General features: G+C 38.3%; 1 protein-coding gene across 2 annotated transcripts in view; it reads left to right on the top strand.

The window, feature by feature from the left end:
* The window catches only part of LOC149235636 (short integuments 2, mitochondrial-like), a 267,031-nt gene that overhangs the window by 98,994 nt on the left and 154,963 nt on the right, over window positions 1-13,074 (top strand). The gene's annotated exons all lie outside the window — the stretch shown is intronic.

Below are 13,074 nucleotides of genomic sequence, written 5' to 3'. Positions count from 1 at the left end.
GAGCTTTTGATGCACTTAGATTGAGAACGCCCTAGCATGGATGAGCATCAGAGATCCTTGACATGGTCAATATCCACTTCATCAACATAATTGATACACAAAAGAGGCATTAAATGAGTTCTTGAAGAGAAACACCTATGATTTGAAAGGTGGAAACTATATTCTGCCCATTGTACTAAATGGTAATGAGGTTGGCCCCAGGTTGGTTTTCATCCTCTATCATAAGTTATGAACAGGTTGGCCCTACTGGAATAGGGTCCCAAACGTTGTTTTAGTCATTATGAGGTCAGCCCTAACTGAGGAAAGACAACTTATTAGAAGTTAAAATGTTGAAGAGAAAAAAGTGATTAATGAGGCACCCAAGTGGAAGACAAGTGGTGTGATGGGTTTGAAATCTCTCTTTTGGGATGTGTGCCCTAGCGCTACCGTCACTGCTTCCAAGTGCCATTTAAAAATGGACCGGGTAAGAGGATGGGCTAATCAAGTAGACGTCCTAATTGATGGTTGAATGCTATAAATTCTAGACGACGAAGGTGCAAATGGTGTGAAAGAAGTGTGAAGTAATTCCAAAGGGCTTAAATACCTTGATGGAGCTAGGCAAATTAAGGATTTGGTTTATGTGAGGTTTCATGGCTGAATTTTATAGCTGAAGTTGTCTTCATAAATCTGCTGTGTTAATTTTCCACTGTTCTATTCTTTAGTACAATCACTTAGCCCAATCTTTTCTTCAATTAGCAATCAAATTTAATCTTCCAATTATAAATAGCATTGTAGATAGAACAATAAATGCAATGTACAATAGAAGACAATCAAGAGCAATAAGAGACACAAGATTTGGTCAAAGACCAGGGAAAAACCCCACAAGGGGGAAAACCCTTTCAAATTCTTCTTCTTATTAGATTGTCATAAAATGTTCAGTAGAGAGATACAATGATTCAATTCATCAACAAAAGAGTCAAAGTCAATTCTTTGACTATCCAAGAGATCTACCAACCAATATCTAATAGATGAGCTTCAAAGTCAAATCTGGTCAACAAGTCAAAGTCTGCAATTCTGCCACAGTCAACAGCAGTCAAAGAAGCCCTAACCAGTCCACAAGTCAACGGTCAAACTCCTCCAAAAAAGCTCGGTCAACAATCAAAATATTCGGCCTTCCAAGCTGGTCAAATCTTAGTGAAAATAGTCCCAAACAACTCGGTCAAACTTGATCAAAGGAGAGAGAAAATTCCTGCAGTCAAACTTCAGATTTCAGAGGTCAAAGTCAACGGTCAACAACAGTCAAAAGTGCCCAGAAAATCTCGGCTCCTCCATAGAAAAACTTGGCCTCAAACGATTGGACCAAAATACCAAGTCAAACTTGGTCAATGGTCACCCAAACAGAAAAGTCAATGCAGAATTTCAGATTAGCCCTTGAACCTTCGCATGTGTGAACTCGGCTGCCCTGCTTCAAACCTGTACGAACCAATCACAAGAGGAGAGAGAAGAAGATGTGTGTTGATGTGATGTCCAAATGAGGTTGCCTTGACTTGTATTTATATGTGACTTTGGAGACCCAATTTTGTCTTTAGGCCAACTTGAACTTTTGTGCACGTCAGTTTTCACATTAAAAATATATTTTTCCTTGACCAAATTAAATTCTTCCAAGGGCAAAGAGGGTCTTCTCCGGATGAGGGAGGCTATCCAAAGGAGGGAATTTGTCCCTGAGTTGCCAAATTAACATGCTGTAATGAATTTTTTGTATAAGGGCATGTTTGCTCAGTAACGAAGGGTTAAGGTTGAGCTTAATCCCTCCTTGTCTTGTGTTCTTGGATACTGTTCAATATATTGTCTTGCCGTTGTCATTTCTACTCTTTGAGAAACTGCTGCTATCTTTATTTGTTCATGATCACACATCTTTATTGCCGATTTGTAATGGTTTGATAAAGTGCACCTTTGGATGGGGCCCTTTCTTTATTTTTGCATATTGATGAAGGCTATTTGGTTAATTAGCGCATGTTGTTAACAACCTAGTTACTTTTCCATCACCCAATTGGGTTGGGCTGACTCTGATCTGTTCCTTAATCCATTTATATCAAAGAATGTCATAATCTTTCCTAGGGTTCCCCCGACCTTTGTGGTAAAGCAGAGCTCACCTAAAGTGAGAGGAAGTTACGAGGTGATGTTGGGTAACCTTCTTGAGTTCCCCTAGGGTTGTGCTTGTTTTTAAGGCCTTGTAACTTAAAGTGCAAGATTGGAAGATGACTCTCCCCACGAGGGATATTGGGCCCACACAATGGCTAGGTTGGTCTTAACCACCACCTAGGTATATAATAAATGTGTGTTGATTATGTTGGCTTTAAGCTAATCCTTAGAAACACACTAATACACAATAAGAAAGTGAGGTTGTCCAGGGATATTTGTAAAGATTATGTTATCATTTCAACATCCCCGTTAAGCTTAGTAAGAGGCCATGGAGAATGATGAGATACGAATTGGAGAGTGGGTTTAGTCACTAGTGATACCCAACTCAAGTATAGGGTCGATGCAGCTAGAAGTAGCAGTCGGTTTATTTGAATATCTGACTTGATAAAGGTTGGTTGTGTTGAAGTTGTAACTAGGTTCAGTCTTCATAATTATGATTTTGTAAAGAGTAAAAAAGAATTTATTTGAAGTCAAAAAGAAAATTATTTTTATCATGTCCTATTTGGATATTTAAAAGAAAAAATTGAATTTTTAAAAAGTTTACTTTTGTCCCCAAGATGACCAAGTTGGCCCTCCAAAAGTCAGGTTGGCTCAGCCTTGAGAGGCACTGAAGAAACAACTATATATTGGCATCTATACTCCATATATTGGATGAAGAAACAACTATATGTTGGCATCTATACTCCATCATTCGACAAGCAATTTGGACTTCATCTCTGGAAGAAAATTCGGATATCTGTGGCACATTTCTCTGTGATATATGAGCTCCTTAAGGCTCTACTTTCTATGTGATATTTCGGGCTTCCTGTGGCACCTCTGTCATGATACGAGCTTCCTGTGGCACCTTTTTCTGTGATGATGTGAGCTTCCTGTGGCAACTTCTTTGTATATGCGAGCTACTTATGGCATTACATCTCTGTGTATTGTGAGCTATACTCCTGTGAACTGAAGCTGGTTTGAGGATAGACAAATGACATCTTGTGAATAGTGTTGTGGACAGTTGGAGGGCTGAATTGGCACTTGGTTTACTAGTTAGTTTGACTTGAATTTCTCTTGTTGACTAAGATTTGATAAGGAAAGGATTGCTGGGTTTTTCCCTTGTGAGTTTGCCCTAGCCTCTAGTCTAATCTCTGGTGTCTCTTGTATTTTTGTGTGTTGTACTTGTATAATTGCTTGATCACCTAATGAATGAAGTAAATACTAAATGAAAAACATATATAAATAAGTTACAAGTAATTATCCTGTTAAGAAATTCTATCATGCATTCAAATTTAAACATGGTATCAGAGCTAGGCTATAGGGTAGTCAAATCTTTTGCCCTAGTTCAAGACACAAGAAGCCTTATGATGGACATGAGAGCTCTGCCAAGGTCTCAAACCCGAGTTCTCTTATCAATGGTCAAGGCCATTAAAGGTCTGTATATATCTTTGCAGAAGAAGGATATGTTCATGTGACATGTTTTCGGACCATAGTGGCATAAAAGGACAAGCTCAAATTTTTGTGCTGGAAACAGACCTCTGTAAAAAGGCAACAAACATCTGAAGTTTATATAATGAAGATTCAAGATCACTAACCAAGACAAAATTCGAGTTCCCTGTGGTATAACATGCAAGCAAAAGTTATGTTGTGTGACTTCTGAAATCTCCTAAGATCTGAATCAAAGGTAACTGAGTTGAGCCTATTGGAATTTGAAGAACTTCAGATCCGAGTTGCATTACCTTTCTGTAGCATCCAAAATGACATCTCTGAAATTTCTGAGTTTTAAAATCTTTGAGGCATCCGAATTTTTCTATGACATTCAAACTCCTCTATGTGATTGAAGAAAAATAATTCCAAGCCTCTGTGGAACAGTGACATGATTGCCTCCCCTTGAATCAAAGACAAGTCCCTGTGGTAGATCAAAGGTTTGTAGCTGATATTTGAAGTGTCATTGTTGAATCTTGGTATTGTACAAGCACAAGTCTCCTCCTTCCTAAACAGGTTCAAGCTCTCTCATCCTATAAAATGGTTAAGTTCAAGAACACTATCCAAATTATGTAGAATAATGACTAGTCCCCTGAAATAGCATCCATGGAATCCGAATTATGACACAAGAGATGATATGTGCTGATAACCATAGAAGTTTTTCTTTTTATGAAAAAATGAAAACACTAGATTTGAAGTCCGAAGTCTGCATCTCTGAAGCAAAGAAAGATCTGTATCACTTGTTTATGTGGAGGTCTGTACCCTTGGCTCATGAGGAGGACTGTGACACTTATGCGAAGGAATGTAGCTCTTGTTCATGCAAAGGATTGAAGCTACTCTTTGTGGATAATATGAAGGTCTATGGTACCTTCTACTGCGATTAATCTGAGGATAAAAACAAGATCAATGTTTGGACCTCTTGGAGACCATACGAAGACCTAGTTGCAGACCTCTTATGGACAAGAATTGAAATTCTTATGGACAAAATTGAAGAGTTGACTAGAGCTACCATGATGAGAAGTCCGAATTTGCTATGAGAATATCTCTTTGATGCATTTCAAGGAAGTTATAATAAGGTACCATAGTTGAAGGCAAAAATGGAGAACAAGTAAGGTTGGACAGGTAAGGTTGAACAGAACTTGCAATTTGAAAGTTGATAGGTCTTAAAGACTTTGGATATAGAAGCATCCGAGATTTGTAAACCCTAGAAAAAGTTTGAACTAAGAAAACCCTAGGAACAAAACCCTAGGACTAATAAATTCTGCTGAAAGAAGAAGTCGTAGCTCCTGAGAATGACATAAATGACATTATGCTAATGTGAGAACAAAGATAATTACAAGAAGTACAAGTTTAAGAGGGAGTTTATTCTTTTATTAAAGATAAGTACTGTACCTCTCCTTTCTTTGATTACTACTGTTGCTATTGTCTTTATCTTTGGATAGTCTTTTGTCTATATATAGCCTCTCCTAGTAAAGTTTGCAGGTCATTGATAAGAGTTTCCCAAGCCTTGACAACAAATGAAAGAATTGGAGGAATGTAGCAAAGCACAAAGACTTTCCTGAATTGTGGAAGAACGTGAATGCAAAAAGACAGAGTAGTTTGAAGTATGCAGTAGAGAAATCAAGCATGCAACTAATAGCAACATGGAAGCAAGAAGGTTCTCCCAGTAAGAGGGAGAGGATCATGTTAAGACGATTGCCTTAGTTAGAAAAATTATCCTAGGATTTTGAAAAGAAGCCTCATGATTAAAGAAGACCTCGTACTTTGGGAAAGAAGGACTCATGAGTCAAAGGAAGAAATATTGACTTCAAAAGGAGCTAGAAGCAAAATTTGACATGAAGGATCTTGGATTGATACACTACAGCATGGAACTTGAAGTTCTGTAGAAAAACTAGATACATCGATTGGTTTGGTAGTGCTAATGATGAGTAGAGATATTACTGATGGTTGGGATCTAGTATGGTTTCTTGGAAGAGCATGAAGCAAGATTTTGTTGCACTGCGGAGGTAGAGATATGGCAATTTCCACAATTAGCTATGAAGCAGTTTGTCTCCATAAAACGTTTAATGGACTATTTGACAACATGTTGGATTCGATTGTAATACCTTATAAAGATTGTCAGAGAACTTGGTTTTCATGGAAGGTCGAAGTGCTTTATGATTCAAGAGTATGGTGCAGATAAGAGCCGAGAAGCTACAACAAATCTCCATGAATGAACAAGTAGCTGATGTAAGGGAAGTATGAGTACTTCTGAGACAAGCTTGGGCTTGTGGATTACTCCTCCCAGGTTGAGAGGGAGTGAGGATGGACACCTAGTTCTCCATGTGTCATGTACTGTGGCCAGGACTAACAACCGTAAGTCAAGTACATGAACACGGATAGGGAGAATGGTAGATTGGATAAGCATCATGGATCGACATTCTTGAGTCATGTATTGTGGCCAGGACTAACAACTGTAAGTCAAGTACATGAGCACGAATAGGGAGAATGGTAGATTGGATAAGCATCATGGATCAACATTCTTGAGTCATGTACTGTGACCAGCACTAACAGTCGTATGTCAAGTACATTGATGTGGTTTAAAAATGGTCTGGAGGACTGACATTTCCTTGTGTCAAGTATTGTGACACCGGATTAGGAGATCGTCCCGTGGGGGACATACTTTGGTGAACCTAGGTGGAGTATGTGCCTCAGAGAGGCTGTTGTGTGGTGTCTTAATGAATGCCTCCCAAAATTGTGCTCTGATTTAGTGGAGAGATAGAGTTTACTTATAAAGAATTTGGTAGTTTGACAATGCTGGTCATGATGATGATTATCACGATGCCTATCAATCTGGATCCTTTCTTATAGAAGTCTTCAACTGGAGAATATCCCGATGAGTCATTATGAATACCTCCCTAGTTAAGAGGGAGTGTTGGAATTGTAACTAGTTTCGGTCTTCATAATTATGATTTTGTAAAGAGTCAAAAAGAAAATTATTTTTATCATGTCCTCTTACCACTCAATCTAGTAGGAGTACCTAAGGGACAACTACTAGACCAAATGACAACAATGGGACAAAGATCCGCTGTCACCTCAATCTGTGTCCCCTGCTCTTTATGAACTTTCACCAATGGGAGGAGTCCCAGTATAAGGGAAATCACTCAAATGATAAGATCGATAGCAAGGTACGATGTGATTTCCAAGGCCCATTCAAAGGAGAGGCTCAAATAATAGCTCATATGCTTAAAAGGTTCTCGAAGAAAGACCTATGAAGGATGACGAGACCTCGAGATACAAAACGTTCAAGTTGAGCCAAAACTATGACATAAATTACATTTGACCCAATACTAATCCTTTTTACATGATTCAAATGCCCAAGAAGGGTCTCTTTAAAAGTACAATGACTCTATTGACTCTAAATAAACCCTAGAAGTCCTCAATGGGGACTTTGACCTAAAACATGGTGACCCAAGCATGAAACCCATGCGCTTTAATAAGTCACAATAATAATAATAATAAATCTTTTCTTTATTCTTTTGATAATTACATTACAAAATGACTCAAATACATTTAATGAAGACTGAACCTAGTTACATTTTCCAACACTCCTTCTTAACTAGGGAGGTATTCATCATATACAAGTACAAGGAAGATCTTAACTATATAGACCATGAAGAATTTTAGGCACCGAAATGCCATGGACTAGATTCTTGACTAGGGCAATCTATCCATTGGTCTCTCAACATTTTAGGCACTGCAATGCCACCTACTAGATTCCTGGCAGGGCAATCTATCCAAGTGGGAATAAGATGGATTCAAGCTTTTAGCCTCTCTAGGTACACCATCAGGCTTACTTGCTAACCACCAACCCAAAGATCTAGGTGTGTATCCAAAAATAGAGCTCTATAATCAACACCAACTTTTCCAACTTCAGAACCTAGACATCAACACAAAGTGCTAGCCAAATGTCCTCCCAGGCAATGCTTCACTCACAAAGCCTCAACACTCCTAGATCCAACAGATCAAAGATAACCAATCTCTCTCAATCCAACTGATTGGTAACCAACATGTTATCAACACCTTCGAGAGATTCACCTGTACAAACACAACCACAATCAATAAAATATTTTCATATGTACATAATCAAATACAAACCTTCGAGGTCTTCCAGACAACTTGATGTTGCTTGTCAAATTTTCATAGTAGGACTATCAACCGAATCTTTGATAGAAGATTCCCTGGTCATACACTTTCCTTTCCTACTTCCCATGCAACAACACATCCTCCGAAATTCATTCTTCAATCAAAACCAAGCTATGCCCTCCCTCTCAACCAGGGAGCATCTCTTTATCTAGACTCCCTCTTAATCTAAGGGAGATCTCTTCTATTTTCGTCATCGAAGAATCTTTCGTGGCTTCCAACCATTTCATTAGAGTTATCATCATCCCCATCATGCTTATCACATCAACGCACATCTTCACCATATTGAAGATTGTGTACTTGCACAACTTAGATAGCAAGGACAACCAAAACTATGGAAGATGAAGTTAGCCATATCAGAATTATGGAAGCATTTTAACCTTACATATATTAGATAACCAAACTTAAACAATAAACACATATTCTGTTAGGGACATAGCATACATATTAGAGGCGTACAGACATAACACAATGGTTGAAGACAGATCAATACATTATCAATGGAGAACATAATACGTTATCTATGAGAATGAAATCACACTTCACATTCCACAAAGGCCTTGGCCTTGCTTGCATTCCTCAAACAGAGGAGAGACTACAAATTTATATATGAGGGAAGCTCTAGAATTCTCCAATTATGTCATGTTGAATACATGACTGCACAGTGGAGTTAGAGGACGACGTAGAAATGTTGGCGTCGGTGGCGTGGGCGGTGGTCAGTGACAGCGAGGTCGGCGCCAAAAACTTTAATTCGGCTTCACGTTTAACAATCTCCCACTTGAAGCCGAATGAAGAATCCTGAATCAAGTCACACCGAGCCCTACCATGCCTCTACATAACTCATGTTTATTTCTTGGTAGAATCTTTGTGAGCATATCAGCGGGGTTCTTATCTGTATGGATCTTTTCCAAGGATAATTGTCCTTCCTCCAATACATGTCGGATCCAGTGGTACCTTAAGCCAATGTGCTTGGGTTTTTGAGTGAAATGCTGGGTTTTCGCCAAGTGAATAACATTATGACTATCACAATATAACACATACTTGTCCTGCTTTAATCCTCTCTCCTAGGAATCGCTGCATCCATAACATCTCTTTACAAGCCTCTGTTGCAACTATGTACTCTACCTCTGTTGTAGAGATAACTACTATTCTTTGTAGTCTTGACACCCAGGATACTCCTGCCCCTACAAATGTGTACAAATAACTTGTAGTGGACATTCTGGTGTCCATATCTCCAGCCATATTTGCATTTGTAAGTCCTTTAAGCACAATTTCATTATGACCAAAACATAAACAATAATGACTAGTGCCCTTAAGATACCTCAAAGTCCATTTTACTGCTTGCCAATGTTGTTTTCCTGGATTGGCAAGGAACCTGCTCACTACTCCCACTGAATATGCAATGTCTGGTTGTGTACATACCATGGCATACATCAAGCTGCCAATTGCTGAAGCATAAGGAATCCTTCTCATCTCTTCCTTCTCCTTGTCATCACTAGGACATAACTTAGTACTCAACTTGAAGTGAGCTGCAAGGGGTGTACCAATTGGCTTGACATCCTTCATATTAAATCTGTCAAGCACCTTCTTCATATATTTTTCTTGTGACAACCACAACCTTTTGTTTCTCCTGTCACGCATGATCCTTATGCCCAATATCTGCTGTGCTAGATCCAAATCCTTCATTGCAAACTTGCTGCCAAAATGCTTCTTCAACCTATTGATCATATTCTTCTCATGCCCAACAATCAACATGTCATCCACATATAACAATAATATGATATACTTTCCTTCATCATACCTCTTGATATAGACACAATGGTCAGCATCCAACCTGTGAAAACCACGTCCAACATGAATGAATCAAATTCCTTGTACCCTTGTCGAGGTGCCTGTTTCAACCCATAGAGACTCTTCTTCAACCTGCAAACAAGAACCTCTTTGCCTTTTTTTATGAAGCCTTTTGGCTGCTCCATATAAATTTCTTCCTCCAATTCACCATGAAGGAAAGCAGTTTTTACATCTAACTGTTCACATTCTAAGTCTAAAGCAACAACAAGACCAAGAATGACTCTAATGGATGACATTTTAACAACAGGTGAGAAAATATCAGTGAAGTCAATACCTTCCTTTTGGGCAAATCCCTTCACCACCAGCCTTGCTTTATACCTCTCATTCATTTTGTCACCTTCATGCTTAATCCTGTAAACCCATTTGTTTTGTAGAGCCTTTCTACCTTTTAGGAGATTTACCAACTCCCAAGTTTTATTTTCTAACAAAGAATTCATTTCTTCTTCCATTGCTTTCTTCCATTCTTTACCGTGCTCAACTTTACAAGCTTCTTGAAAACAATTAGGCTCACCTTCATCAGTTAATAAGATATAGTTTGAAGGAGGATACCTTTGTGAAGGCTTATGAGGCCTAAAAGATCTACAAACCAACTGTGGTGGTGCATTATTAGGTTGAATCACCTGTAAAGGTTCCTGCAAGATTCTTTCTTCTTGGTGTTCATCATTTTCCACTTGTTGTCCTCCCTGCTCCTGAATTTGCTGTCCATTTCTTGCATTGGTGGGATGTCTTCATGCTGCTCTTCTGTTGAAATTTGGTACTGGAGGACAGGTGGTTCCCTAAGGCTTTGATCTTTGGCCTAGGGAAAAGTGTCCAAAAGAATTTAATTTTTCTCCTAAAGTGGCTTTATAATTTTTATAAAGTTAAATCTAATTTAAAAGTGACTTTAAGTGATAAAGTTACTAAAGTCTAATTTTAAAGTGACTTTATTAAAGTCAATGTAAAATTAGAAAGGAAAAGTGACTTTGGAAATAAATGACTAAGTGGGTCTTTATTAAAGTGGGGTGAACTAAAAATAGAAAGTGAGATTTAAATGAGTATTTTATCTCAGCCATAGATCTAAATCTATTTCAGCCATTGGATTTAGGGATCACCCAAAAGTCACTTAGGGTTAGATTAAAGGAGGAGAAGGAGGAAAAGGTCATTCATTCTTTCATGAACAGATTGAGAGAGAGAGAGCAAGAGAGCAAGGGAGATTTCTGGACAAGGAGGAGAAGGAGGCAACAGCTTGGCACACATACCAAGGCAACATTTAAGCAAATCCTTACAGCTGAATGAGCAAGTAGTAAAAGGCAGATTTTTGCTGAGCAAACAGCAAAAGGCAGATTTGTTTTTGCACAGAAATCGAGGCCGCTGATTTTCTGCACAAAAATCGAGGTCCGTACAGTCTGCCTGTACAGCGCGTACAACCACCCGTATAGTCCGTACAGCAGCCGTACAACAGGTTTCAGTGTTTTGTTTTGCTGTTTGGAAATTTCCAGTGGGCTGTGAGGCTCAGAAATCGAGATAAGTTGTAAAATTTGTTTGCTGATTTTTTGCTGAATATTTCTCACTGTAAAAAGGCATTTTCCAGAAATAAAGAAGAGCTCTCGAACTGGTTTTCCCCAAGAGTTGTAGGGGGTTTTTCCAGGGTCACCTTGACAAAAAATCTCTGTGTTTAAATGTGTTTTAATGGCTGTTGGTAACTGCTGAATTTTATTTCTGCATTTTCCAGCATTCTGTAAAATTTTCAGAATTTGTGTTTTCAACAAAAAATTATTTTTTCAGTGTTAAATGTATGGATATGGGAATGGGCATTTAACTATATGGGAGAAATAAGGTGAAACTGAAAACCGAGGTGGGAAAACAGAAATTTCTACATCTTCAATCCTGGCAATAACTTTCTTGACCTCCAGATCATCTACAGTCCTCTTAAACATTTATGACTAATTAAATATAACATCCCTGCTTCTAATAATTTTGTGTTCGACTGGATCCCATAGACGATAACCAAACTCTTCATCCGCATACCCCAGAAAAATGCATTTCATAGATTTATCATCTAGCTCAGTGCTATTTTCTTTGGGAATATGTACAAATGCTTCACATCCAAATATTTTCAAGTGAGAATAATTCAACTTCTTATCAGTCCAAACTTCTTCAGGGATACCACCATCCAAGGCTGTAGTTGGAGATCGATTTATAAGGTAGCAAGCTGTCCTTACAACTTCTGCCCAAAAATGCTTCTCTAAACCAGAATTGGACAACATACTTCTCACCTTTTCCATAATGGTGCAATTCATCCTTTCTGCAACACCATTCTGTTGAGGAGTACCAGGCATAGTGTTCTCATGCTTTATGCCAAACCTGTTATAATATTGATATTCCTTGAATGCATTTGAGCAATATTCTCCACCATTATTTGTTCTTAGACACTTGAGCAATTTGTTAGTCTCTCTTTCAACAACAACATGGAATTTTTGAAATATTCCAAACACTTCAATTTTAGTTTTCATAGGATAGGCCCAACCCTTCTTGGATGCATCATCTATAAATGTTACAAAATATGATGCTCCTCCTAATGACTTGATGTTAACAGGCCCAAACACATGTGAGTGTGTCAATTCTAACACATTTTTCTTTCTGTCATGGCCACCTCTAAGGAATGAAACCCTTCGTTATCTACCATATATGCAATGCTCACAAAAATCAAGATTGTAGGATTTCAAACCTGGCAATAAATTTTTACCAACAAGGATTTTTTAGCTCTTCTCGCTCATGTGACCCAAGCGCTTATGCCACAGATCTGCTGAAATTCCTTCTTTTGTGACAACAACCAAATCTAATTTTCATATTATTGCCTTCAATGTATATAATATTCCTGTCTTGGCTCCTCTGGCCATGACCAATGCTCCTTTGCTAATTTTCCAGTGTCCTTTTCCAAAGCTTGTGGAATAGCCTTCATCATTTAGCTGTCCCATAGAGATCAAACTCATGCGCATTTCTAGTACATGCCTGACCTGTTTCAACAATATATCTTGTCCATCCTTTATCTTGATCTGGACATGTCCCACTCCAACAATACTGCAAAAATGATTATTCCCCAAATGCACTTTACCATAATCACCGGGATTATATGCATCAAAACTATCTTTGCATGGGGTTACATGGTGAGATGCTTGTTGGGGCAATTATATGAATGATATATCGCCACAAATTAAATTATCAACCAGGGAATCATAATCAGTAGAGCTGATGCACTATATGTGCCGATAATAGATAAGTTCCTATGTCTGATGAGTATAGCCTAGATAAGAAGCACTCAAAACCAATACTCCATTTTACAATTTTCAATCTAACTTCCTCACACAGCTTAAAGATTAGAAAGCAAAACTCATAAATAGAATCTCAACAAGCATG

The sequence above is a fragment of the Pinus tabuliformis genome, chromosome 8 (assembly GCF_031772625.1).
Source record: "Pinus tabuliformis cultivar Carrire ecotype Pingquan chromosome 8, CPIR1, whole genome shotgun sequence".
Lineage (NCBI taxonomy): Eukaryota > Viridiplantae > Streptophyta > Pinopsida > Pinales > Pinaceae > Pinus > Pinus tabuliformis.
Note: the sequence above shows the minus strand (reverse complement) of the source record. Positions and strands in the feature narration are given on the sequence as shown.